General features: G+C 36.1%; 1 protein-coding gene across 12 annotated transcripts in view; it reads right to left on the reverse strand.

Moving 5' to 3' along the window:
• Nucleotides 1–23,172, reverse strand: part of HDAC9 (histone deacetylase 9) — a 972,671-nt gene that overhangs the window by 723,190 nt on the left and 226,309 nt on the right. The window contains exon 1 of one of the 12 annotated variants that reach the window (XM_070470446.1): nt 17,438–17,535. The exons of the other annotated variants lie outside the window; for them this stretch is intronic. The gene's annotated coding sequence lies outside the window, so the exon portion shown is untranslated. Of the gene's footprint in view, nt 1–17,437; nt 17,536–23,172 lie in introns of those variants that run through there. 12 annotated transcript variants of the gene reach the window in all.

Raw genomic sequence — 23,172 nt, forward strand, 5'->3', positions numbered from 1 at the left:
GCTAAGTAGTCCAAATTAAAATGCTTATATTCAAATCCTGAAGAACTGGAATACAAAAAAATAATTCTCTGATTACGCCACAAATTTACAGGTGAACAGTGATTAAAGTTACTAAATCTACAGAAAGGAAGAGATGATTTTACGTTAGAGATGACTGACTTATAGATGAGTTTTTTTTTCTCCCTTACATGCCATTGTTAGAAGATATTCCAAATGAAAGAGAAAGGACCTTGGGAGACTTAGTGATGTGGAATATCACTAGTATCACTAATATCACTAATGTATATCACTATACATTTCTTCCACCAGAAATCTCAAAGGAATTCTCACCTAAAATAAGAGTGAAAGAAATTTAACTAGTTTGAAATGTTAAGTATCTCTTTGAAATTGAGGTTGATACATAATGGAATGCAAAAATACTTCTATTTTTGCCCTACTTTTGATATAAATCCTAAATGAAATATTCAAAGCTGCAAAAAGGTTAAAGCTCTCCAATTAAAAAAAAAAAAAAAAGGACACCAACGTTTCTATGGCTCTATGGTAATCAGGATGCACCTCACCTGAGGCTCACTACTCACTTTGAATGGAATTTGGCTTAGTTCGGGAAAGAAAACTTTAGAAGGTGATTATTCATGTGTACTACCAAAAATCAGACAGGAAAGTGAACCTTGGGAAAAAACAGAATATATGAAGTCACTCTCAGACAGACTCACCTTTCTGGAACTCACCAATACCTACAATATTAAGAGCACTCTCTGAACCAAATCAAGCAACCACGTTTCAGTTAATTTTCTTGTTCTTGTAATTCCACAATCACACATATACATATTCTTTAAAAACTTATAAAGTGGTTCTGTGGTTAAAGTAGGATTCTATTTATGTAGATATTGAGAGTATCATCAGTTTCGAGCACTTCTTGCTATATCTCACACAGTGCATGGAATACAGTAAATGTTGAAAACACATATGAGACAGGTAAGAAGATGAATGAAGCGAATGGACGGATAATGAATAGAATAAATGAGGAGATCAAGATGGTTCTGAAGGCCTGAATTTAACCTGGGAGGAAAGAGAATAATATGAAATGGAAGAAACAGAAAAAAAAAAAAAAAGTTGTAGATATGAAGAACAATTTCCATCAGGTTCACAACGTAGATGCAAGCCAGATCTGACTTGAGGTATATATCCCTAGGCCTTGAAGTGTGGATAGTAGAATCTTTTACAGTTGATTTTTGAACAACATGGGTCTGAACTACACAGGGTCACTTATATGTGGAATTTTTCCAGTAAATATATCCTATAGTACCATACAATCCTAACCTGGTTGAATCCTAGGATGTGGAACTGTAGATATAAAGGGCCTACTGTAAATTTACAGGTGGATTTTCAACTGTGCCCCTCAACCCTGCATTGTTCAAGGGTCAAATATAGTTTAAACCATATGAAACCGCCTGATCTACAAAAATGGCCATTGCATATGGATTGCATGTGGTTCAGCCAAAGATAAATAAGTTTATAGTCAATGCTAACTATTTACTCTCCTCCTCCCAACCATGACTTAGGTAAATATGCCAGGAATTGGACAATTGGAAAGTTCATCTAAAGATCCTATAGGACTGCTTGAGATCACACTGCTAGTGACAAGTGGAGCAGGATTCAGCAATCAGGGTTTACCTCTAGCCCAATCCTCCTTCTATAACACCATTTTGACAGAGAGATGGTCCAAAGAAGAAACAAAGTAAAAAGAAGAGCAAATGTCACACTTAGCTGCCACTCAGGATTTCACTGAGGGACAAAATTGTATCTACCAAAATAGAGCACCTTTCTTCCTCATGCACCAGAGAACAAGGGAATAAAAGTGAGTCAGCAGAAAGAATGACAGTTCCCTTAATTTCCACGAGTTAGTGGAATTTTTTAGAGTAAATTCCAAGTTTGCCAAATTCAAGAGTCCTCTGCTGGAGATTAGTCAACGAGATTGACAATAAGGGATACTTAAAAGAGTTACAGTCCTGCTATGACACATCTTTCAGGGTTGGACAGGAGAACCAGTGCCATTATTACTTTCCTGGAAAAATGAGTTCGTACCATTCACAGTACAGCTCTTCTTTTCAGCTGGGAGTTAAAGATAGATCTCCAAGTTTCATGGGAGCATCATTAGCAAATTTAATGAGAGATCAACCATGGAGCACATAGAGGAAGAACAAAAAACCAAAGATACTTAATTATAAACTGTAACTGTAAAGAATATAGTTAAGTATCTGATCAACCCAAACTACTCACAGAAGAACATAATAATGGCCAGGGTTGGGGTGGGAGCATGCTGAAAGCTGACTTGAAAATTTTTCAGATCTCTTTAATAGACTCAAACTTGCTAATGCAGTCCAAGAGGCTGTTACTGTAAGCATCCTTGATGATCAGTGGGCATCTCAGTGTGGTTGAATGTCCTCAAGACTTTTCTCCCTGAGATTTTCTGATGAGCCTGTTAAAAATCCATGAAAAGCCAGGCTGCGTATGGTGAGCAGCAGGTGCTAAGTTGGGCTGCAGAGTGAGAGAAAATCTTTTGTTCCCACCATCATGAGTTGTTAAGGTTATAAAACTTGGAGCTGAAAATCAGTCAACAATAACAAAAACCTGCTGCACTAACCAAAATAGATTCTATATGTGAAAAAGAAAATTACTTTTTCTCACTCAGTTTGTGCTCCAAGGGGGGAAAAAAACAGGAAATACTGGGTGAATGTTGCAACTATCTGCAGTTAATGGTAATGCTAAATGGCAACACCATTATTTTAAGTAATTGCAAAGACTTTTCAAAAGCCTTCAATAATGGTTTCAGTAATTTTTAACCCTAGCTCTGGATTGCAAATACACCTTCACCTTTTTTTTCAAATTTGGAGGCTAGTAGTTGGAGAAACACAATGAAGTGCCTCTTAAATTTAGCCTTTTCTATATTTTTGCCAGGGCTAAATTGCAAGCACTATATTGATGAGTTGTAAAAGTCAAATAAAGAAATTAAATTTAGCACAGTTTATAATCGTGATTTCTCATCTAATAATATTGGGAATTCATAAAATTTAAGGTGTGCAAATAGAGCAGATTTGTTAGACATATTTTCAAATTTATGGGCATCAACAAATATCATAGTTTACAAATATTTTATTTGATCCAATCTTTAAAAATATGCCTAGCAATTTGCTTAAAATATTCACAGGCTTCCATTTTATTGGTTACTAGATGAGCTTTTATTTGTGAATGTATTATATCTATGTTTAAGCTGTTTCTTTGGCTTTCAAGTTTATGTTTAAAAGCACAAACATAAAAATGAGATAACTAAAAGATATTTCAAGATCTGAGAGGCAATTTTGAAAGTTTTACTGAACCCCAAGCTAAATCTTCACCAGCAACAGAAACTCTTGTTAGTAAAGAATGATAAAGTACCAAAATAATAATAATAATAAAATAACAATCAAGTCTTTCTAAGGGTTACTAGAGCTGTAAAGCATCCAACAATCACAACAACCATTACTAACAACATTTAATGTCTGTTGATTATGAGCATTTGCCATAATTGAACAAAGGAATCCTTCCTCTTCTCCCTAATTGAGAAGGTCTGGGAGGGGCCTGAGATTCTGCATTTCCAGCATCTCACGCTACATTCCAGCTAAAAAAGGGTGTGATGCTCTTGCTTCTGAGTCAAAGGCCAGACTTTGAGGATCAAAAGTCTATTATGTACTAAGCACTATGTAAGGCATATGTTTTTACACTGAACTTTCTTAATCACTCTATGATACAAGCAGCATTATTTCCACCTATTTGTGGAGGAAACTGAGTAAAAGAGAGATTTCATATAACCAGCAAGTGACAGAAGCAAAATATGAACTCATGTCTCTTTGAAGTCAAAGGCCCTGGGTCTATAATATTTCACTGCCTTCATTTCTCGAGAAAAGAATTTCTAGTTATTAGTAATTAATGTTATCTACAAACAACAATCTAATCCAGAATGAATCAATTCAAGTCAATGGCAGAGCAGTTTTGAAAGTTCACTGTTTAGGTTCCACCGCAGTATACTTCTTTTTCAATAAATGTGCTAGGAATTGAGAATTTTAAATATCTTTGCATCTCCACAGGTGACTCTTGGAATCACTAAAGTTACTCGTTATTCTATCGGAATAAAAAACTCACTGCAATAAATGCCATCTACATTCCTTTTGTTACTAAAAATGGCAAGTATATCGTGTGGATGCAGATCAAGTATGTTGGCCTGAAGGAAAACACGTCACCTTTAGAAAAGGTTAGATGTTTATTTAATATTTTATATTGGATGACACACAAGATGTAACCTTTCAATTAATCCCTAGGCCTGCACTACAGTCCTTTCAAATTCTCCCTTATTTCATGAAAGGCTCTGATCCAAAACATGCCGGCATATCAGTGTCGTAATGCAGACCACCATTCTATTCTAAAAACTCCCTAGGAGGCCAAAACATTGGATGAGGCTGACTCTGTATAGGGTTCTTTTCCTGTCTACTTCCAGGCTGTTTTGAAGGCAAGCACATGCGGTCAGAAAATATATGATTAGTGACAGTCCCTCCTCATGATCATTATCATGTTTTCTAGCACTAAATAGGGCAGTCTTCCCTCTACAATTCCACTTTTACAGGCAAATTTTCCAGTAGAACCAACCATTATAAAGGATTTTTATGCTGAACCATTTGGGCAAGGTGGAACAATGATGTGTATGAAGAAACCTCTGTAACACAAAAGTAGTGCCTAATAAAAATAAATGAAATACAGAGTGGGGCCTTACACCATCAATTTTTTCCAAAGTAGAAAGCTCTTAACTAACACATCATTGTTAATCAACTATACTCCAATACAAAATAAAAATTAAAAGGGAAAAAAAGTTCTACCAGCCTTCCCAAGAATTCCACAGGTTGCCAGAAGCTTTTCAGCTGTCTCACCACTACTGTTAGGCAGTAGTTGATTTAGTATTCAGCAGAGAAAACAGACTCAAAACCAGGGTAGCATGTCATCAGTGATAAACCCAAACCAGTCAGTACAGCCATGTTTGGAAAAGATACATCAAAGTCAGAGATTCTACTATTCTTGTTAATGCAATTAGATATTCATATATAATCTTTCTTATCACTCTTTTCAGAGTCTTCAAAACTCTGTTTTAAAACTCAAGTTTATCAGACAGAAATAAAGCATACTCAATCTCGGCAGTTCCTTCTTCAAAGTATATAAAGAGCAATGGCCTCAAGAGAAGATAACAGGGACTTCCCTAGTGGTCCAGGGGCTAAGACTCTGCCTCCCAGTGCAGGGGGCCTGGGTTTGATCTCTTTTTAGGGAACTAGATCCTGCAGGCTGCAACTAAAAGATCCATCATGCTGCAACTAAGCGAAATAGATAGAGAAGATAATAAGTTGTTTTCTAGAATAATCAGAAACTCATGGCAAATTACTGCTGTACTCAAAAAGATCTGGCTGTCAGAAGGAGTACATGACACAAAGGTCCTCAGTCACATCTTCAATTCACTATTACACACACAGAAATACTTTAACATGGGTAATTTTTAAAGGGACTCTTATTCTAAAGAGAACTCCATATTGATTTTGGGGTACAATGCAGCACAATGGCTTCTCTGGTGGCTCAGTGGTAAAGAATCCGCCTGCTGATGCAGGAAACACAGGTTCAGTCCCTGGGTTGGGAAGATCCCCTGGAGGAGGAAATGGCAACCCTCTCTAGTATTCTTATCTGAGAAATCCCATGGACAGAGGAACCTGGCAGGCTACAGTCCATGGGCTCCCAAGAATGGGGACACATTTTAGTGACAATAGCAGTGCAACACAATACCAGTACACAATGCACTACCTCACAAAGATTCCAAATGTCATAATTCTCAGCATATATGTATTGCATGTGCATATTTCAGCAAATAACCCCAAACTGAGCTCAAATCATCACTGAAAATATTCTGTTAATACAACACTTAAGAGTATTTATTAATAGAAACATCTCTTCTCTGCATATTTTATAGAGAAAATACTCATAATGTGGCCCCTGGACCAGGAGCAGCAGCATCACCCAAGAGCTTGTTAGAAATGCAAAAGCTCAGAGTTCATCTCTGATCTACTGAATCAGTCTCTGCATTTTAACAAGATCCCCAAGTGACTCATGGACACCTTAAAGCTTGAGAAACACTAATGGAGCAGTCATACAGCTAGGTATTTCACATTAGCTAGATTTTATTCTTTTCATCATTACCATTTTATGGATGAAGAAATGAGATTCAATAATAACTTTCCAAAAGTCGTATAAATAGGAGGGGACCGATGCAGACCCAGGGACACCAGATACAAAAGTCCAACTTGTTTCTCTGCTGCGTTGTCCCCCTAGGGTGAACATCTTATACAGAGGCTACAGATAGATGCTGAACAGCATGCAAACTTTAGTACACATTTTTCAGGAGATGCCTCAGAGTTCTCAACCGACCTTCAAAGGAGTCTATATCCTCCCAAAGTTTAACGCTCTCTTCTTGAAATTCTTATTTATAGGCATTCAGTTCAGTTCAGTTCAGTCGCTCAGTCGTGTCCGACTCTGCGACCCCATGAATCGCAGCACGCCAGGCCTCCCTGTCCATCACAAACTCCCGGAGTTTACCCAAACTCATGTCCATCAAATCGGTGATAACATCCAGCCATCTCATCCTCTGTCGTCCCCTTCTCCTCCTGCCCCTAATCCCTCCCAGCATCAGGGTCTTTCCAGTGAGTCAACTCTTCACATGAGGTGGCCAAAGTATGGGAGTTTCACTTCAGCATCAGTCCTTCCAATGAACACCCAGGACTGATCTCCTTTAGGATGGACAGGTTGGATCTCCTTGCAGTCCAAGGGACTCTCAAGAGTCTTCTCCAATACCACAGTTCAAAAGCATCAATTATTCGGTGCTCAGCTTTCTTCACAGCCCAACTCTCACATCCATCCATGATAGGAACAAACAAACAATTGAAAAGCAAGCCACAAAAATTTATTTTCTTAGCATTAATCCTTTAGTCCTTGAAATTTGAAGAGGACCACTACAAATGATAAAGTCATTCCAAGCGGCAATTTTCATTTTTATATGTCCTTTGAAAAATCTGTGATCACGCATTTCCCCCAGCTGAGTTAAGGATGCTTAAGAACTTTTAAATAAAAGAAGTGGAAAAAAGGGACACTCTGTGCTGAAACTAAGCCTACCTAAATACAGCACGTCACTACCAATTTTGAAAAGCAGAGTGGTCGAAAATTTAGCTTTTGGAATTCATCTATTAGTGTTATCTGGGTTTTAATATTAGCTCTACCTTATGTTGTATATATAATCTTTGGAAAGTCATGTGGTTTTCTAAACCTTAGTTTCCAAATGTAAATTGAAGAAAAGAATAGTATTGATTCCTGTGTTTGTTGCTTTACTATGTAAGATAATATGCACAGCGGGCCTAGTGAAGTGCCTGGCAATATAATAAGCATTCAAAAACTGCAGTCAGTTATTATTTTAAAATTGCTATTATCTTGTCAATAATTATTACATTAATAAGTGACTTACAGAATTTTTCCAGGGTCCACAGAAGTTGTTTATCAGGTTTTTAAATCTTTGCAAATAAAAGGTTGGGCATCTGAGGAGTGAGCATTGGCTTAAAAGTAAAGAGAAAGAAGGGGAGGGGGAACCTAAATTCCTTTTAGTTACAATTTTAGGGTGAATCCATGGTTCACAAAGTGTGGTCTCCAGACCAACAGTTACACCTTGACTGGGTACTTCTTAGAAAAGTCAATTCTCCAGTCTCTCTTCAAACCTACTAAACCAAAACTGTGAAGGTAGGACCAGTAATCTGTGTTTTTACAAGACCTCCAGCTGATTCTGATGCATGTTGAAGCTGGAGATTCGCTGGACAAAGACCATCTCTGAAAGCAAATATACCCCTACGCAGTCTTTAAAGGTCCCTCTTTAGTGTGTGGACACCAAGGCTGTCATTAAATCTCTTGTGATCTGTGACATATGTAATCATAAAGATCTTCCCAGGAAGAGATCAGACTGTGGAGGCAGAGAAAAATGCATATTTGCATAAATATGCAGCTCTCAACTTCCTAGAGTTAGGTTATAATCCTCCTAGAACTCCCCCACACCTCACTAAGGGGGATTAATTTAATCACTAAATTATGTAGCGCTGTGAACATTTGCATCAAAATAACTATCATCATTTTCTACAGAAATAAATTTCAAGCGTCTGATCCTAGCCTAAGGCCTGTACTTTACTAGGGCAAACTAAACATCTCTTTAGACTTAAAGAAGAGAGGTGTCAATTAATAAGAAGTACAGTGAGAGACAGTATAAAGCATAGAGGTGATTGTGAACCCCTGCTGCCCATTTTCCTAACCCAGCTCCCTCAGTTATAAGCTCTGTGACCTTGAGCAGCTAATGAAACATCATTTGCCCCAGTCTTTATCTACCCTAAGGGGAAAATAGCAGTAGTACTCATAGATGTCAAAGATGAAGGGAATTCATACATGTAGAACACACAGAACAGTGCCTGATGGCTAGTAAAGGCTCAATAAATGTTCATTTTTAAGAAGATACATGAAACAGAACAAAAATATTGGTTTCTTTATTGTTAGTCTTATAAAGAGAAAAATGCCTCATGTTTTGGATACTCAGTGACATCTACAATAAGACCACAATGTTTATGTGGTTACTGTTACCTAATCACTCACTCCAGGTACTTTTGTCAGGTTTTATTTTTTCAACCAGATCTCTGAGAACAACTGAGGACAAAGGCCTTTCTTATGTTTCCTTAAATCCTCCACTGTGCCATCTTCATAATAGCTGCTTAACACACATTTATCTGTGATGATGCAACATGAGCAGAAAAAATAATAATTATATAATGCAAAAATCATGATTCATTTGTTTTTAAAAACATAGCCACAGAATTAGAAATATATTCATGTAACTCAAGTAGTACTAAACTTATTTTAAATATATTAAATATATTGCTAAAAAGGCATATACCCATTAAGTAATTTCTAGAGTATCAACCATAACAATTCAACTCAGTTGTTTCATGGAGCTGGAGATAAATCACCTTCTTTAAATATAGTAAAAAACCTATTTCTCAAGGACATAAAGCCTGTTTATGGCACTGCACATAAATACTGATGAAGGTTATACCATCTAGCCCTCTAAACTTCTTTAGGTTGTTGTACTGATGCTCCAACAGAGATAAAAAAGAAAATTATTATCTGAAATAAAACCTCAGCTTCAATCTGCTGCCATATTTCCAGCCATCCCTTATCAAACCTAACTATAAACAGTATCCTCAAACTACAGTCCAGTCTAATTTTATGATTTATTTCCCCACTTCTCCTGTCTCTCTGTCCTGGAATGCTTCAGTCTCAGAGAAGCAGCATCATGTTTCACAAGTTTAGTTTAGAAACAGTGACTGCAGATCCACTGCAAACGGGACATAGTTCCCTTGCTTGGCTGTGATGTGGAGATAGGGCAGACATATCACTGTCTCCAGAGTACAGTGGCTTCCTTGCCCACATTTCCTTCCTCTCTGTTTCACTCACTAACAGCGCAGCTACCAATTTCTATAGTACCTGTCACCAGGGAACTGTCCAACATAATTTGGCAGAGGAATTATTTCACCCTGTAAGAAAAGAGGATAGGAAGATACTAAAAAGAAAAATCTCTTGCTTGGAAGTTGGCCATCTAATTAAATTCAGAAGGGTATTGATTCTGTCCACTTAGATTAACTTGACTTTTATATACAACCAAATTATAGATTCAAATTAACCAATACGGGCCACTGAAACACCTCCAAAAATGTATCAAATATCTCTAAATGAAATTTTGCATATGAATGTGTTTGCAGTCCAATATGGATTTCTATTTTCTATTTTAATATGAGATTCCTAGCAAAAAAAGGATAAACTGAGGTGTATTTAGTGGAGGCCAGATGATTTAGCAAACAAAGCAAGCAGAAACTTTCTAATGCTCATAAAGGATATGTTATTATTCCAGATATTTATAAAATATTCAGGAGTAGCATTTTAAATTAAATTGTTGGCATGTGTAATAGTTTTTCACCTAAGACATTACACATTATAAATCATTTGCATATATTAAAATCCAAATATTCCAAAGTTCACACATGGTGACAAGGATATCAAATCTTGAATCCTAAATTTGGCTAACCAATATCTGGTTAGTATATTCCACATCTTTACTAAATGCTGAGCAAGAGGAAATGAAGTAACTATTTGGATCTGAGTCTTAATAATTTTCAATATCAGGTCATAAATCTCTTGACAGGAAAATATTAAATTCTGAAATCACATCTCAAAGAATCTGCAGCATTGTTTTTTTCAGCATATGTGCTACATAGCACCAATTTTGTTATCTCTGAGTTAGTGTGAATATAATTGAGTCAGAAAAACATAGGATGGACCAAATCACTCATCCATACATTTCTACTAACTTTCCACTTGATTGCTTTGCTGGCCTGTTTCTCATGTAATTATCACTAATATTGAATATTCTTTGTCTGAAATTGGCTAAAACATTCTTAAAATGCACGGATGACAGAAAACTCAGAGTGAAGATATGTTTTCTTTGCAAACTTGAACAGTTCACAGAAATGTTTTCAAAGAACAGGATAAAGCAATAGGTAATCATGCATTTAAGAAAATAGACATCTTCCATGTAATTTCCAAATCTCCATGAATAATAAGAAAATAAATCTGAAAAAGGTTTAATGGTTGTGAAGAATAAAGCAGATAGAACTTTTAGTGCACAAACATTTTGTCCTTTCAGAAATAAACACTCAACATCCTTAATCAACCCACTAAACTGTTAGCAAATTGTGTTCCTTGAACCTTTTCACAGGGACCACTTTATCTTACAAGACTGAAGAAGGCAAGATATGAAGATTTCTTACCATGATTACTGTTCAGAAGCTAAAAATAGATAGCCAACAAAACTGAAATCAAGCAACTTCCTGACACAAACCTGACCTTATCCAACAGTCTGATCTTTACTAGTCCCTCGTGAAGATCTAGGGGGCTGTGAATCTTCCTCTAAGAGTAAAAGGCCACACAGAGGACCACACAGGGCAATTTGCATGTAAAATAATGAGCCTTGTAAAAGATTAGAAATTACCTAATGTCTGCTAATAGCAAGCCGGTTAAATTTTATAAAAATCTACACAAGGAAATACTATGTACCTGTGAAAAAAGGAGAAGGCAGGTTGGTACTTCTACATATGGAGAAAACTCTGTGAAGTACTATCAGGGAATAAAAGCAAGGCATAGAAAATATGTTATGTTTATATTTAATACACACACACACACAGAGCACAGCAGAAGATTCTGAAGGACCATATAAGAAACAGGTATCAGTGAATAATTCAGGAGAGACAAAAACACCAAGGAAAAGGGGGAATGTATATAGACTTTTCACTCTGTGGCTTTTCTATCTTTGAATTTTGTAACTTCACATCTAATACATATTTTAGAATCATATCTAGTAGCACTAGGGAAAGACTATTGTCTGTGTCCAATAATGTTCAGCCAAGTTGGCAGTCTTCCACGTTTAACTGCATGCCCTACAGAGAGTCAGGACAAAAAGCCTGACAAGATCCAAGTAATTCCCATTTCATCTTCTCTTCACTCACTGGGAAGCTCCACATATTAAAGGCTGTTTTAACTTTGAGTAAACGTCTTTTCTATCAACTATTTCTTGGATTATTTAAAGTAAATATCCCATGGCAGCACGAAGAAGGTGGTTTGGTGGCAATAGTCACTTCCCTTCCAAATTAACCTCCATCAGTCTCTTTACAAAAGCTTCCCCAAATGAGCACATATTCTAAGTTTTAAAAAGGTGCCTCCAATGGAAAGGCAACTCCAAAGCCAGTACCTACCCTTCATCTCTAAGTATTTTTAATTAGAAAGTCTAAGGCCAACAGTACACTGTTACCACACTTGAGAGGAAAATTTCCCATTTGGTACAGTCCTTCTTGATTGTATCGCAATCCAAAGGTTTTGAGTAGGCAAGATAGATGTAGTGGTGTGAGAGGGCGTTGAGGAGAGTCTGCCCAAGTTTGAACTCTGGATTTTTCCACTTAGTAAATTTGGGCAACTTACATGGACTCTGTATGTCTCTCTCATCTGTAAAATATGGATTAATAATACTATCTAATCTTATAGCACAGTTTTTGATTCTGCAGGATGCAATCCATTACAATGAGTGATAAATTGAATTTTCTGGTTCACAACTGGCACTTATTTAAATGAATGAAACAAAATAAAATAGAAAAATGAGTTTTAAACACAGTAAAAGTGTATCATAAATTTTACTATTCATATACCATATATACACAGAGGGATTACATACTATGAAGTCTCAATTTCTCTTTGGGGGTCATGTTCAAAAGTTTAAAAGCCTCTTTTATATGAGGGTTGACTATGAGGGAAAAACATCCTCAAATTAATACAAATACCAAGTAGTTAGTACACTGCCTGGCACTTAGTAAGCACTCTGTTACCTTCTATGATCTTTGTTATAATCATGATAACCTATCTTTGTCATCATCATCATCTGCAGAATTCAGATTGTGCAAATCTTACTAAAGTTTAAATAACAATATTAAAATAGCTATAGAAATAACTGTCAGTGGTAATTTGGAAAATTTAAAAAACAGAAAATAGAAATAATAAGTTTATTCAACATGATTTCAGGTAAGAGAGATACTGAATTTAGGAGCCCTCAGCAATCTGATAAATAATAAATGTGTGTGTGTGTGTGTGTGTGTGTGTGTGTGTGTGTGAAGGGAATTCATACAGGTTCATGATGACCTGGAAGAACTTTCAACTTGTCTTGCCTTTGATTCTATGCTTTCAAAGGAACAATCCATTACTAACTCTGCATCTTACCTGCAGCAATATGCAGAAGGCAGGGGACCAAATGAGATGCACCAAACGCTGGACAAGGACATCCCCAGCTCCGAGTATTAACTTGTACACAGTAAGAAGAAACTAGAGGAGTTAACCGTGAGTATTGTATAATTTTATTTTTATGCTCCTCATTGTAATTTGAAATATAAAACTGGCATTCTGATCTGCACATATGTTCCTTAGGAGTCTGGGGAGCATGAAGCTATTGCTGAGACACAGAGCAATTTCTTCTTTACTAGCCAAACCCAGTTTCAAGACCACATGGCTAGAATAGTATAAGCACACTAAGAGATATTATCACCCTGAGAAGGCTTCGGTGTCAACAGTGGAAGGAGCCCAGAATATTTCCTTCATCGATCCCCAATTTCTTCTCTTTCCACATCACAGACTTTGAAAACCTCTATTCTATCTCTGTAGTTCTCAATTGATGGCATCCATCAGAATCATCAGGAAGACTTGTTAGAACCCAGATGGCTGGACCCCACCAGTGTCTGATTTAAAAGGCCGGATTTACTGGAATAAATCCAGTAGGTGTGAAGCCTAATGACTTGCATTTCTTACAAGTTTTCCAGGTGACATGGATGCTCCTGGTCCAGCAACTACATTTTGAGAGCCGCTGCCCTATCATATTTCTTGAACACACTTGCTTAAAATAACGAAAACACAGGGATCACTTATATTTTATTCCTTTGCAACTAATGTGAGAAATTTAGATATTTTTATTATTTTAGCATTCTAAAAATTCAAGGTATAAAAGTAATTGGATTTGTTCATTTTTTTTCCAACCAGTTTTAAATCCTAGTGATTCAACATTAACTTAGAGCACACTCACTAGAACATGAAAAAAAGACTCTGATAAAGTGCTATAGCAACAAATGTTCCTAAAAGTTCTTTAGGTTCTGTTTGCTTACAGAACAATAAATGTTCCCTGTTTGGAAATAATCCCCAAATGTTCCCTCTTGTTTTAACTGCCTGAATTCTTAACATACGCAGTACACATATTGTAATCTATGGCTGAATGGAGCCCTTTCCTTTCTCAGGGAGAATGGAAGGATGTTATTTTTGGGAACAGTGAGGCTACCTTTACCATTTTTTTCTAACTGGCAAAATACTGCAATAAAGTATTGCTCAACTCAGACTGAAACAATTTTCCCATCTGTCAAAATATTTTAAATAGTATCAAGCTGGTATTACTTTGTCAAAACATTTCATCAGAGACAGTATCTAAATTTAAATAAGCAGTTCCTCGAACTATGTAAGTAAGGTGAATAAACTGTCACTGACACAATATATTCTTTTGGAAAATCTGCAAAGTCTCATTAGAAAGACCTTGAAGGAAATGGGTGTTTAAACCAAGGATAAATGTCCACTGGGTAGAGGAAAATGAATGCTGCATAAAGGGCTGAACATTTCATTGTCCTAGAAATGACACATTTCCATTCTCCCCAAACTGGGGAAACAGTATGAATAAAAGGAAAATAATGGCTAGCAATCTTTCATATCAACAATATATGTAATATATTTTGGCTTTATACAGTCTCTACTTCTTTCTGTTATAATATAGCACAAGAAAAAGATTAAGAGAACATCTCTCCAGGTCAGACCTAACATGCTTTCTCCACAAAGCAGTATATCTTCAATCACCTACATAGGCTACCAAAACTTTGATATCTTCAAAAATTTTTAAATCTACTATCATGTACTAAATGCAAATCAAATATCACTTCAGGGGGAAGTAGGCTGCATTCATGGCCAACAATAAGGCTGCAAACTTTCCACAGGTCAAATAATTACAGATCAGAATTTAAGTGTTTTCCTTACAGGAAAAAGTTTCCTTTTTTGTACATGGTCACACAAACCCACATGAATATGAAGGAAACAGAGCTAAAACAGTGACTTTCATCATCTTTGATGTTTTACAGTATTCTATGAAGGCCTGGTTTTAAAAATTTCTCAGTCTAAGGAATCTAGTTGACCAAAACCAAGTTCATCAGAAGTCTTAAACAATCAAATTTGGTTCACAATACTGTTAAAATGTTAAACTGGTCAGGAAAGTAAAAAAACTAAATATGTTCTTAATGTAAACAAACTTAGAAAATGTGCTACAGTTTTCATTTAAATTGGAGAAATTATTAATTCATACATAAAGAATATTTATCACTTTTCAGAATCATGGGATAACTTTTTACAAAGAATCTAACTTATCTGTAAACTTTTCATATACATGTATTTTGTCAGTCTTTGAAATATTTCTCTTCTGCTTTTTGCAGGACTTCAAGTATTTTCACTGGTGAGATGAAGAATCTTAGATGTATAGCATTCTTTTCCCACAATGATTTTTGGTGTTCATCAATGATGTAGTGAAGTGAAAGTTGCTCAGTCATGTCCGACTCTTTGAGACTCCATGGACTATACAGTCCATGGAATTCTTGAGGCCAGAATACAGGAGTGGGTAGCCATTCCCTTCTCCAGGGGATCTTCCCAACCCAGGGATAGAATCCAGGTCTCCCACATTGCATGCGGATTCTTTACCAGCTGAGCCACAAGGGAAGCCCTCAACAAGGATGTAAGTAAGGTGCTTTTACATATGTGATTACTGTTTTTAAAACATCACTATGATTGTTTTATGATTTTGTAACATTAGAAATTTTTTTAGAGTCTAAGAATGGCTAAGGACTTAATTTGAGAGAATAATAATGTAACTAAGTATTTGGGCTTTCTTAAATGGCCCTAAATAATAATCATTATTTTCTTAAAAAAATGTTCAAGATGATTCTCACTGTAAGAGACTTTTCTAATAGGTATCAGGCAGAAGTTTCACTAATGTGAATTCTTTTTATACTTGCAGATTGATAAGTATAAATGTCCATGCAGATTGAAGCATCTGTTACTTTTCCACAGACATAAAATTCATCAATGGTGGAACCCAGATTTGAACTCAGATTTGAACTATGGTTTCAAAGCAAAATTCCTCCACCTCAAAATAGAGAGAACTCTCTCTCTCAAACAGTATATAATCCAGCTATGAGCCAAGACAGAAGCACATGATACATTTAATTATAAAGGTGAGAAATAACAATGCAAATTAAACAAAACACATGTCACAATGTGAACTGTGCAGTGGGCATAAGGAATGAGGCCACTCCTGGCTCATACAACCACAAGAGATGGCTAACAAAAGGACTGCTAAAGTGGATATGGAGAAAATGAAGACTAGGAAGTGGGAGGTATTTTATATGTCCATAATACCAAAAGGACTGTGAGTAAATAATCTAATTGAAGAATTTATATTGAAAAATATTGGTGAGGTTAGAAAAACAGTTGAAAAGATTGTGGAAGTCTTAATTTAAGTCTAGAGTTAAGACTTAATCATACCAGCATTGGTATCCATCCAAGGGTTTTGAGCAGGGAAGTGCCTTGATCAGAGGCATTTGAGAAAAGTATTCAGCAGTAGCATGAACGGAACAGTATATGAAGTGAGACGAAAGCTGTGTGTGGAAGTACTAGAATCTACTGGTCAACTTCATTGTCTCACTATCATCTTTTATTTTCTTACAAATGCTGCTACCTCAGAACCACATAAACACAGTTTGGGAACACGTCTAAAGCTGCTTCACTCAGATTTGCATCTGGAAACATGCTGTAGCAGATGTTGTTGACAAGCCTCCATGCCTATTTGCCTTTACCACTGCAGTATATAATGACAAGACTTTGATTTCCAACTGCTTGTGCCTGTATTTCTTTTCCAGTGGCCATAACAGTCCGACATCCACTTTAAGTTCTGTCCAGCAGCCCTCAATGACTGAGGTCACAAGCTGGCATATAAACACCTCTGGTCCCTCCCCACTGGGTGGAATATCTCTCGAGAGAATGCTGTGCACTGTCTCCCTCAGTTCTCCAGGTAGATTTAAGCCTTAGTTACTCACGGCAGTAACTTACTTTATATCATATTATCCTGGGGGTTACTTTCCATTACCTTATTCATTTCCCTTATGGAGGTTTCCTAGAGTCTTCTCTCAAATAAAGGACTTAAACTTGATTCCTTTCCTCAGGGCCTGCTCAGGCTTGAGGTGGATCCAAACTAAAATACATCATGGATTTACATGTATTCCCCATCCCGGTCCCCCCTCCATTTCAATGTATGACAAAAACCACTGCAATGTTGTAAAGTAATTAGCCTCCAACTAATAAAAATAAATGGGAAAACAAAAACAAAAACAAAAATAAAATAAAATACATCATGGTCTTTCAGCCCATTCACCTTGGCTCAAATTACTTTCCTTTATCTAACAGTCTCTCAAAACCCAGAGAGTACCTTCCTCCATCCCTATTTCAAGCCTCCCTGATCATCCCAGTCCATTGTGCCAGCTTCCATTCCTGAACCTTCAAAACAATTATTGCTATTGCTTTTTATTTGTTCTATATCACATGGTGTGTTATATGTATGTCTTACCTTCTCATCAACTAAATTCCCACCTAAAGACCAGAAACTTTGCTTCTCTTCACCCTTTATGTGATAGAGCAGAGCTTTATGTCATTCAAATGGCTGTTGATAACTACCATTGGCTTGTAGATCTCTCTGTTGGCTTACAGGTCAGAAAACCTGTGAAAATAAAAGGGGAGTCACACTTTCTTGAGCTTAAGAGTTTAAATATAGTTCTTCAAAAATACATGGTTTGGAAGAGTAAGAGCACTTTTGTCAACACGTGGGTGAAGCTGGATCAAAACCATTTGAGGTTCCAGCTAGCAGGAGAGAGAAAGAACATGGAGAGTAACAAACAAAAATCTTAAAGCAGTGATCCAGAAGTGACACACATCACTCACATTCTGTTCATAAGAATTTTATCACATGGTTATACCTACATAAATAGGGACTGAAGAGTGTAATGCCTAGATGTTAGTCATGTGCCCAGCTACAATTTTATTTCCATGGAGCAAAGGGGAAAGGATTTTTAAAAGCAAGGATTTTAAAAGCTGCCTCTGCTAGAGACTCCGGCGCCTGTGCTTTTCAACAAAAAGAATCTAGGTCTCACTCTACAGCTATCCTTCTTCCATTTCTGAAAACTTAACAGCTTATCATGCTAGTTACTTGACTGTGTGTAGAATGAAATTACCACACACTTAATTAAATTAACTCCTGTTCTCTCCTTTTCATGAAAAACTATCAATCTCTTAGTGGCTAATTTTTGCTACTGCATCTGGTGAAGTCATATGCCTTTAGGAAAAGCCATGAAAGGATCAACTGACAAAAATCACACTAACTATTATTGTATATGTGGAAATTAGGACCCCCCCAAAAAAAGTTACTTAACTAAGTGAAACCCTATTGTTATATAGTAAATTAAGATATAGAAGCCTGAAAATAGAAAAGCATGGAACTAATATTTATTGAACGCCTACCATTTTAAGTGCCTTAATTAATTCAAACGAAGAATTACTGAGTACTTTTCATGCCCTAAACACTGTACCAGAGACTAGACACTGTCTATGTCTTCCAGAAGGTTAGTTTCTATTTTGACATAATTATTTAATTTTACCTTTACTACCACCTTGTAGAGTGGACAGTGTAGTTGAGGACATAGAGACTCATAAAGTCAATTTGTCTACGTCTTATGGAAGGTTAGGCTAAAGTTTTATATAAAGTATTTCATTTTACCTTCATTATTACTTTATAAAGTAGACATTATAGATAAGAAATTAAGACTCAGAAAGGTAAACTCCATTTGACAATGTCACCAAGCTAGTCAATTATATTGTTGATGTTAAAACCTAGATATCTTAACTGCAGGAACAATGCCCTTTCCATGATGTCCCGACCCTCAGCTCCAACCATACCACACATTAGCAATGACTTGACCAAAAAAATTCACACACTTGCTATCATCATCTGCATCTGATTTTTTCTCATTTGCTGACTGAAATGATGCATAAAAATTACATATGCCAAGTGAGTCCCCATAGGAACCATTATTAGGGAACTGTGCACATGGGCATACGTCAAAAGTGGCAATTAAGTGTATAAAATCAGCAGCACTGACCCAAGAGTGTAAACAAGCAAGCAGACTAGGGAATATTATTAATCACATGAACATTGTCTACTTAATTGCAACTTGGCTCTTAAAGTTAGAAGAGAAATTTCCACTTAAGGAAACTGTCAACTGATAGTGACACCTCTGTCCTTAATATCTGAATATTGTAGATTTCAGAGACCTGCATATATGACTACAGAGTCATCAAAACATTAAACTGAATCACTTAGTCAAATGCACATGCATAAAAATACTAAAGGAGATTTATATAAAATCCATCTTCTTAAGTATTGAATTCTGTGGCAGTTGAGAAGGAAAAGGAAAACATAGATATGCTAAGACCTTATCACCTGAGAACATCTAAATAACAAGGTACACTTTTTTCTATTGCATCATTCTTTTATCCTCATTATGGAACAAGACTACCTGGTGGAGAAGTAGGAGAAAGAAATGGTACTCCTCACTGAGGGCAGATTTATTATGATTTATTTTGTATTTTATGACTTACAAATAAAGATAACATGGTAGTGTATTCTATAGTCATGTTTATTGTTGTGTATTTATATACTTATACATAAATTCAAATGCAGGAGTCAAAGCTTTGGTCTCTTTCTACATTTAAATATTAAGTTACATGAAAGAAAGAATTAAGCTACTTTCTCAGTGGGATACTAAATGAAAACTAAAATCTCTGGAATAAAATAGAACAATAAATCACTTCACGCAAAAAAAAAATATCTAATGTGTCTAGATTGCTTTTACTTATATTCACTGTAAAGTTAAAGATAATTTCATGTTCTATCATAAAACGCAATTTCAGCTACCATTCTTAAGCTAACTTGCTCCATTTGAGTATATAGACATTGTATCTATCCACTTAGATAATAGCTCATGATAACATGACCTTAAATTATTCTGATACTTATGTTGAGAATCTAGAAAGTTCCAAATGAACATTTAGTGTGAGAGAATATTTCTTTAAGCAATTTTACACAAAATGAGTATGATATGGCCTTTGGACACATATGCAATAAAGTTCATTTTAAAAAAACTATATTGCAGGAAAAAGTGTTTTTAACTAAAGGACAAACATGTTTGAACTTAACTTGCTCTAAAACACCAAATTAAATTATTTAACTGAGCTGAATTCTTTACTTGACAGTATTTTTCTCACCATGGCATGAAAAGAATTTTCCAAGCAGTTCTTTATTATATTAACTAGAATCCATGATTTCAGACGTTTTAACTGCTGATTTGTAACCATTGGAGAAGGAAATGGCAACCCACTCCAGTATCCTTGCCTGGAGAATCCCATGGACAGAGGAGCCTGGCGGGCTACAGTCCAGGGGGTCACAAGAGTCGGACACAACTGAGCAACTAAGCTTTAACCTTGTAACCATTAACAAAATGATTGTGTTTCTCCTAAAAGTAATTTTTTGCCACTTACATATATGAGATTATGCTTGTCTTCCTAAATATTCAGGAATTTTTTTGGCAAGTATAGATAAGAAAAGGCTTTGCCTAGCTTTAATATAGCCTATGTAAAGAGTCAGACATGACTTAGTGACTAAACAACAACAGCAAACGTTTACTTGGAATAGTTTTGAGTTGTATGAAGTTCAAGAACTTGAAAGCATATACTTATTAAGATATATACTTGCATTTATTACTTAGGTATTTTCAAACTAAAAATAGAATCAATTTGTTCTTGTGGTACGTTAATTTTATTTTGAAAAAAAAAAAAACCTTCACATATAATTAATGTATGGCTTTAAAATCTGATTTCTTCTACTCAGCACAGAAAATATTTTATATATTACTTAATATATTTTTGTAGTGGTTTACTCAACCTACTTTTAAAACATCCTTGATTTCATTGTGTTTCTTCACTAAAGTATAGATAAGTCAAAGTAAACCTGCTATTTATAGAAGGATGCCTTCTACCCTATTAAAATCAGATCCTATTCTTGATATTCCTTGGAAAAGTCAGCATGGCATCTAGAGACGGACAGCACCAGGAGGAAGAAGAGAATCAAATATTAGGGTGCTGATATACGAGTTCCTGGGAAAATTGCTTAATATCTCTCAGGACCTGAGGTATTTTATCTGTAAAAGTTTACATACTAAAGAATATCTTACTTGTCAAGAGAGTCTCTGGAGAAGCCCTCAAATTTTAACATCTATGACTAAAACATGTAGCTCAGTGGAATTCAGAAGGGAAAGTGTTTGCTAAGCTGAAGGTGAACTGGGATCCTTTCCTCTGTGGAGCCTCCCTGTCCATTACAAAGCCCCGCATTACTGATCCGGATTACTGTCCTTTGTGCGCATGCTCAGTCGCTCAATTGTGTTGGACTCTTTGTGACCCCATAGACTAGCCAGCCCCCCAGACTCCCTGTCCATGGGATTTCCCAGGCAAGAATACTGGATGGGGTTGCCATTTCCTCCTCCAGGGGATATTCCCGACACAGGGATCAAACCACCATCTCTTACGTCTCCTGCACTGGCAGGCAAATTCTTACCCGCTGAGCCACCGGAAGAGATTTTCCTTTACTACCAGATCAACTATACTTTTCAACCAGGTAGAATTCCTCCCAGCTTTCTCCAGCTGGCACCAACCCATTTTTTGAATTGTGTCAAGCCATGCATTTTATTCAGTGACAATCTTTTTTCCTCTAACCTCTCAAGATGAACAAGTACTTCCCCCCCTACCCCCGCCTCCAGATTGTAAAACATCAAATTATGTCACCCCATTTCAAGGAAAAGATCTGCAATGCCAGCCAGACCAAAAACACCATTTGTATGCAAACAGAGTTAAACTACTTGGAAAAGTATCCTTGCCAGTAGAGTGTGGTATCATTAAACAGAACTAAATCTGAAGCAGAAGTAGTAGAAAAAATATATCTTGAAATGTGATAGGGTCCATTACGCTTCTTGATGAGATTACTTGTCTCTCCAATACATTACCCAAAGGCTGTTACAAAACTGAGGGGATATATTACACTGGAATTATCAGAACCTTTCTAAGTAGGTCAAATTAGAAGCAAAAAAGCGCCTCAAATTTTATGCAGTGTTAAAAAATAAATCTTAGGAGCTGTACAGCCAAGGTGCTAATAACTTTTTAAAATAAATTTTTTTTAAAAGTCTTACTTTTGCATAAACATTAAACATACCACTTTAAAATGCAGAGTCACATACCTGAGGCTGTTCTTTCACTGTCATCTTAATTCAGTTTTTAATAATAAACTGAATTTTAATTATATGTATATCTTTATTCATTTGGAAACTTAAGAAAAGTAGGGCTCTAAAAAAGTTTACAAATCTCATCATTTTGAACCAAACAGATTCAGTCTTAACTATAAATATAAAATACCATTTCTCCTACCTGCTGGGTTTTCATTCATGCTATTACAAAACCACAAAAGTCCTGTTATAATATTTTTAACAAAATTTTAGTTTTCTGGCTGAATAAATTTTAGTTTTCTGTGCCCATTGTCTGGGCACAGGGAGCTCAACCCAGTAACTCTGTGACAAACTAGATGGGTGGGATCAGGTGGGAGGGGTAAGTTCATAATTGAGGGGACACATGTATACCTGTGGCTGACTCATGTTGTTGTATAGCAGAAGCCAACACAATACTGTAAAGCAATTATAGTCCAATTAAAAATAAACACAAAAAAGAAAATTTTAGTTTTCTTATATGTGTGTGTGTTATGTCCAACTCCTTGCAACTCCCACGGACTGTAGCCCACCAGGTGAAGTCTCCCTCATCTCCTGAATTGCCAGCAGATTCTTTACTACTGTGCCATCTCGGAAGCCCTTTAGTTTTTGTATAGGTAAATCTAAAAGAGCAGGTTTACTATCTGTTTGTATAACTTCTCATATGGAAATAGTTAAGACACCCAGAAGCTGTAGCATATGCCTAAGCATGTCCTATGCAGGAATATGATAATATAAAAATTAACTTAAGAACCAAGCTTACTTATCCAAGTGCATGTTGATAAAAGAAAGTTAACCACTTTAAAAGTAAAACTTTCTTCTGAAAATCATGTCAGGTAAGAAAGTTGTAAAAATTTGGGTCTTTCTTAAATATTCTATCATTATGTAGATAAAGGTTAGATAAATATGGACCAAAACAGTACCTGTACAAATAAATACTACT

This window comes from Odocoileus virginianus, chromosome 1 (genome assembly GCF_023699985.2).
Source record: "Odocoileus virginianus isolate 20LAN1187 ecotype Illinois chromosome 1, Ovbor_1.2, whole genome shotgun sequence".
In the NCBI taxonomy this organism is placed as follows: Eukaryota; Metazoa; Chordata; class Mammalia; order Artiodactyla; family Cervidae; genus Odocoileus; species Odocoileus virginianus.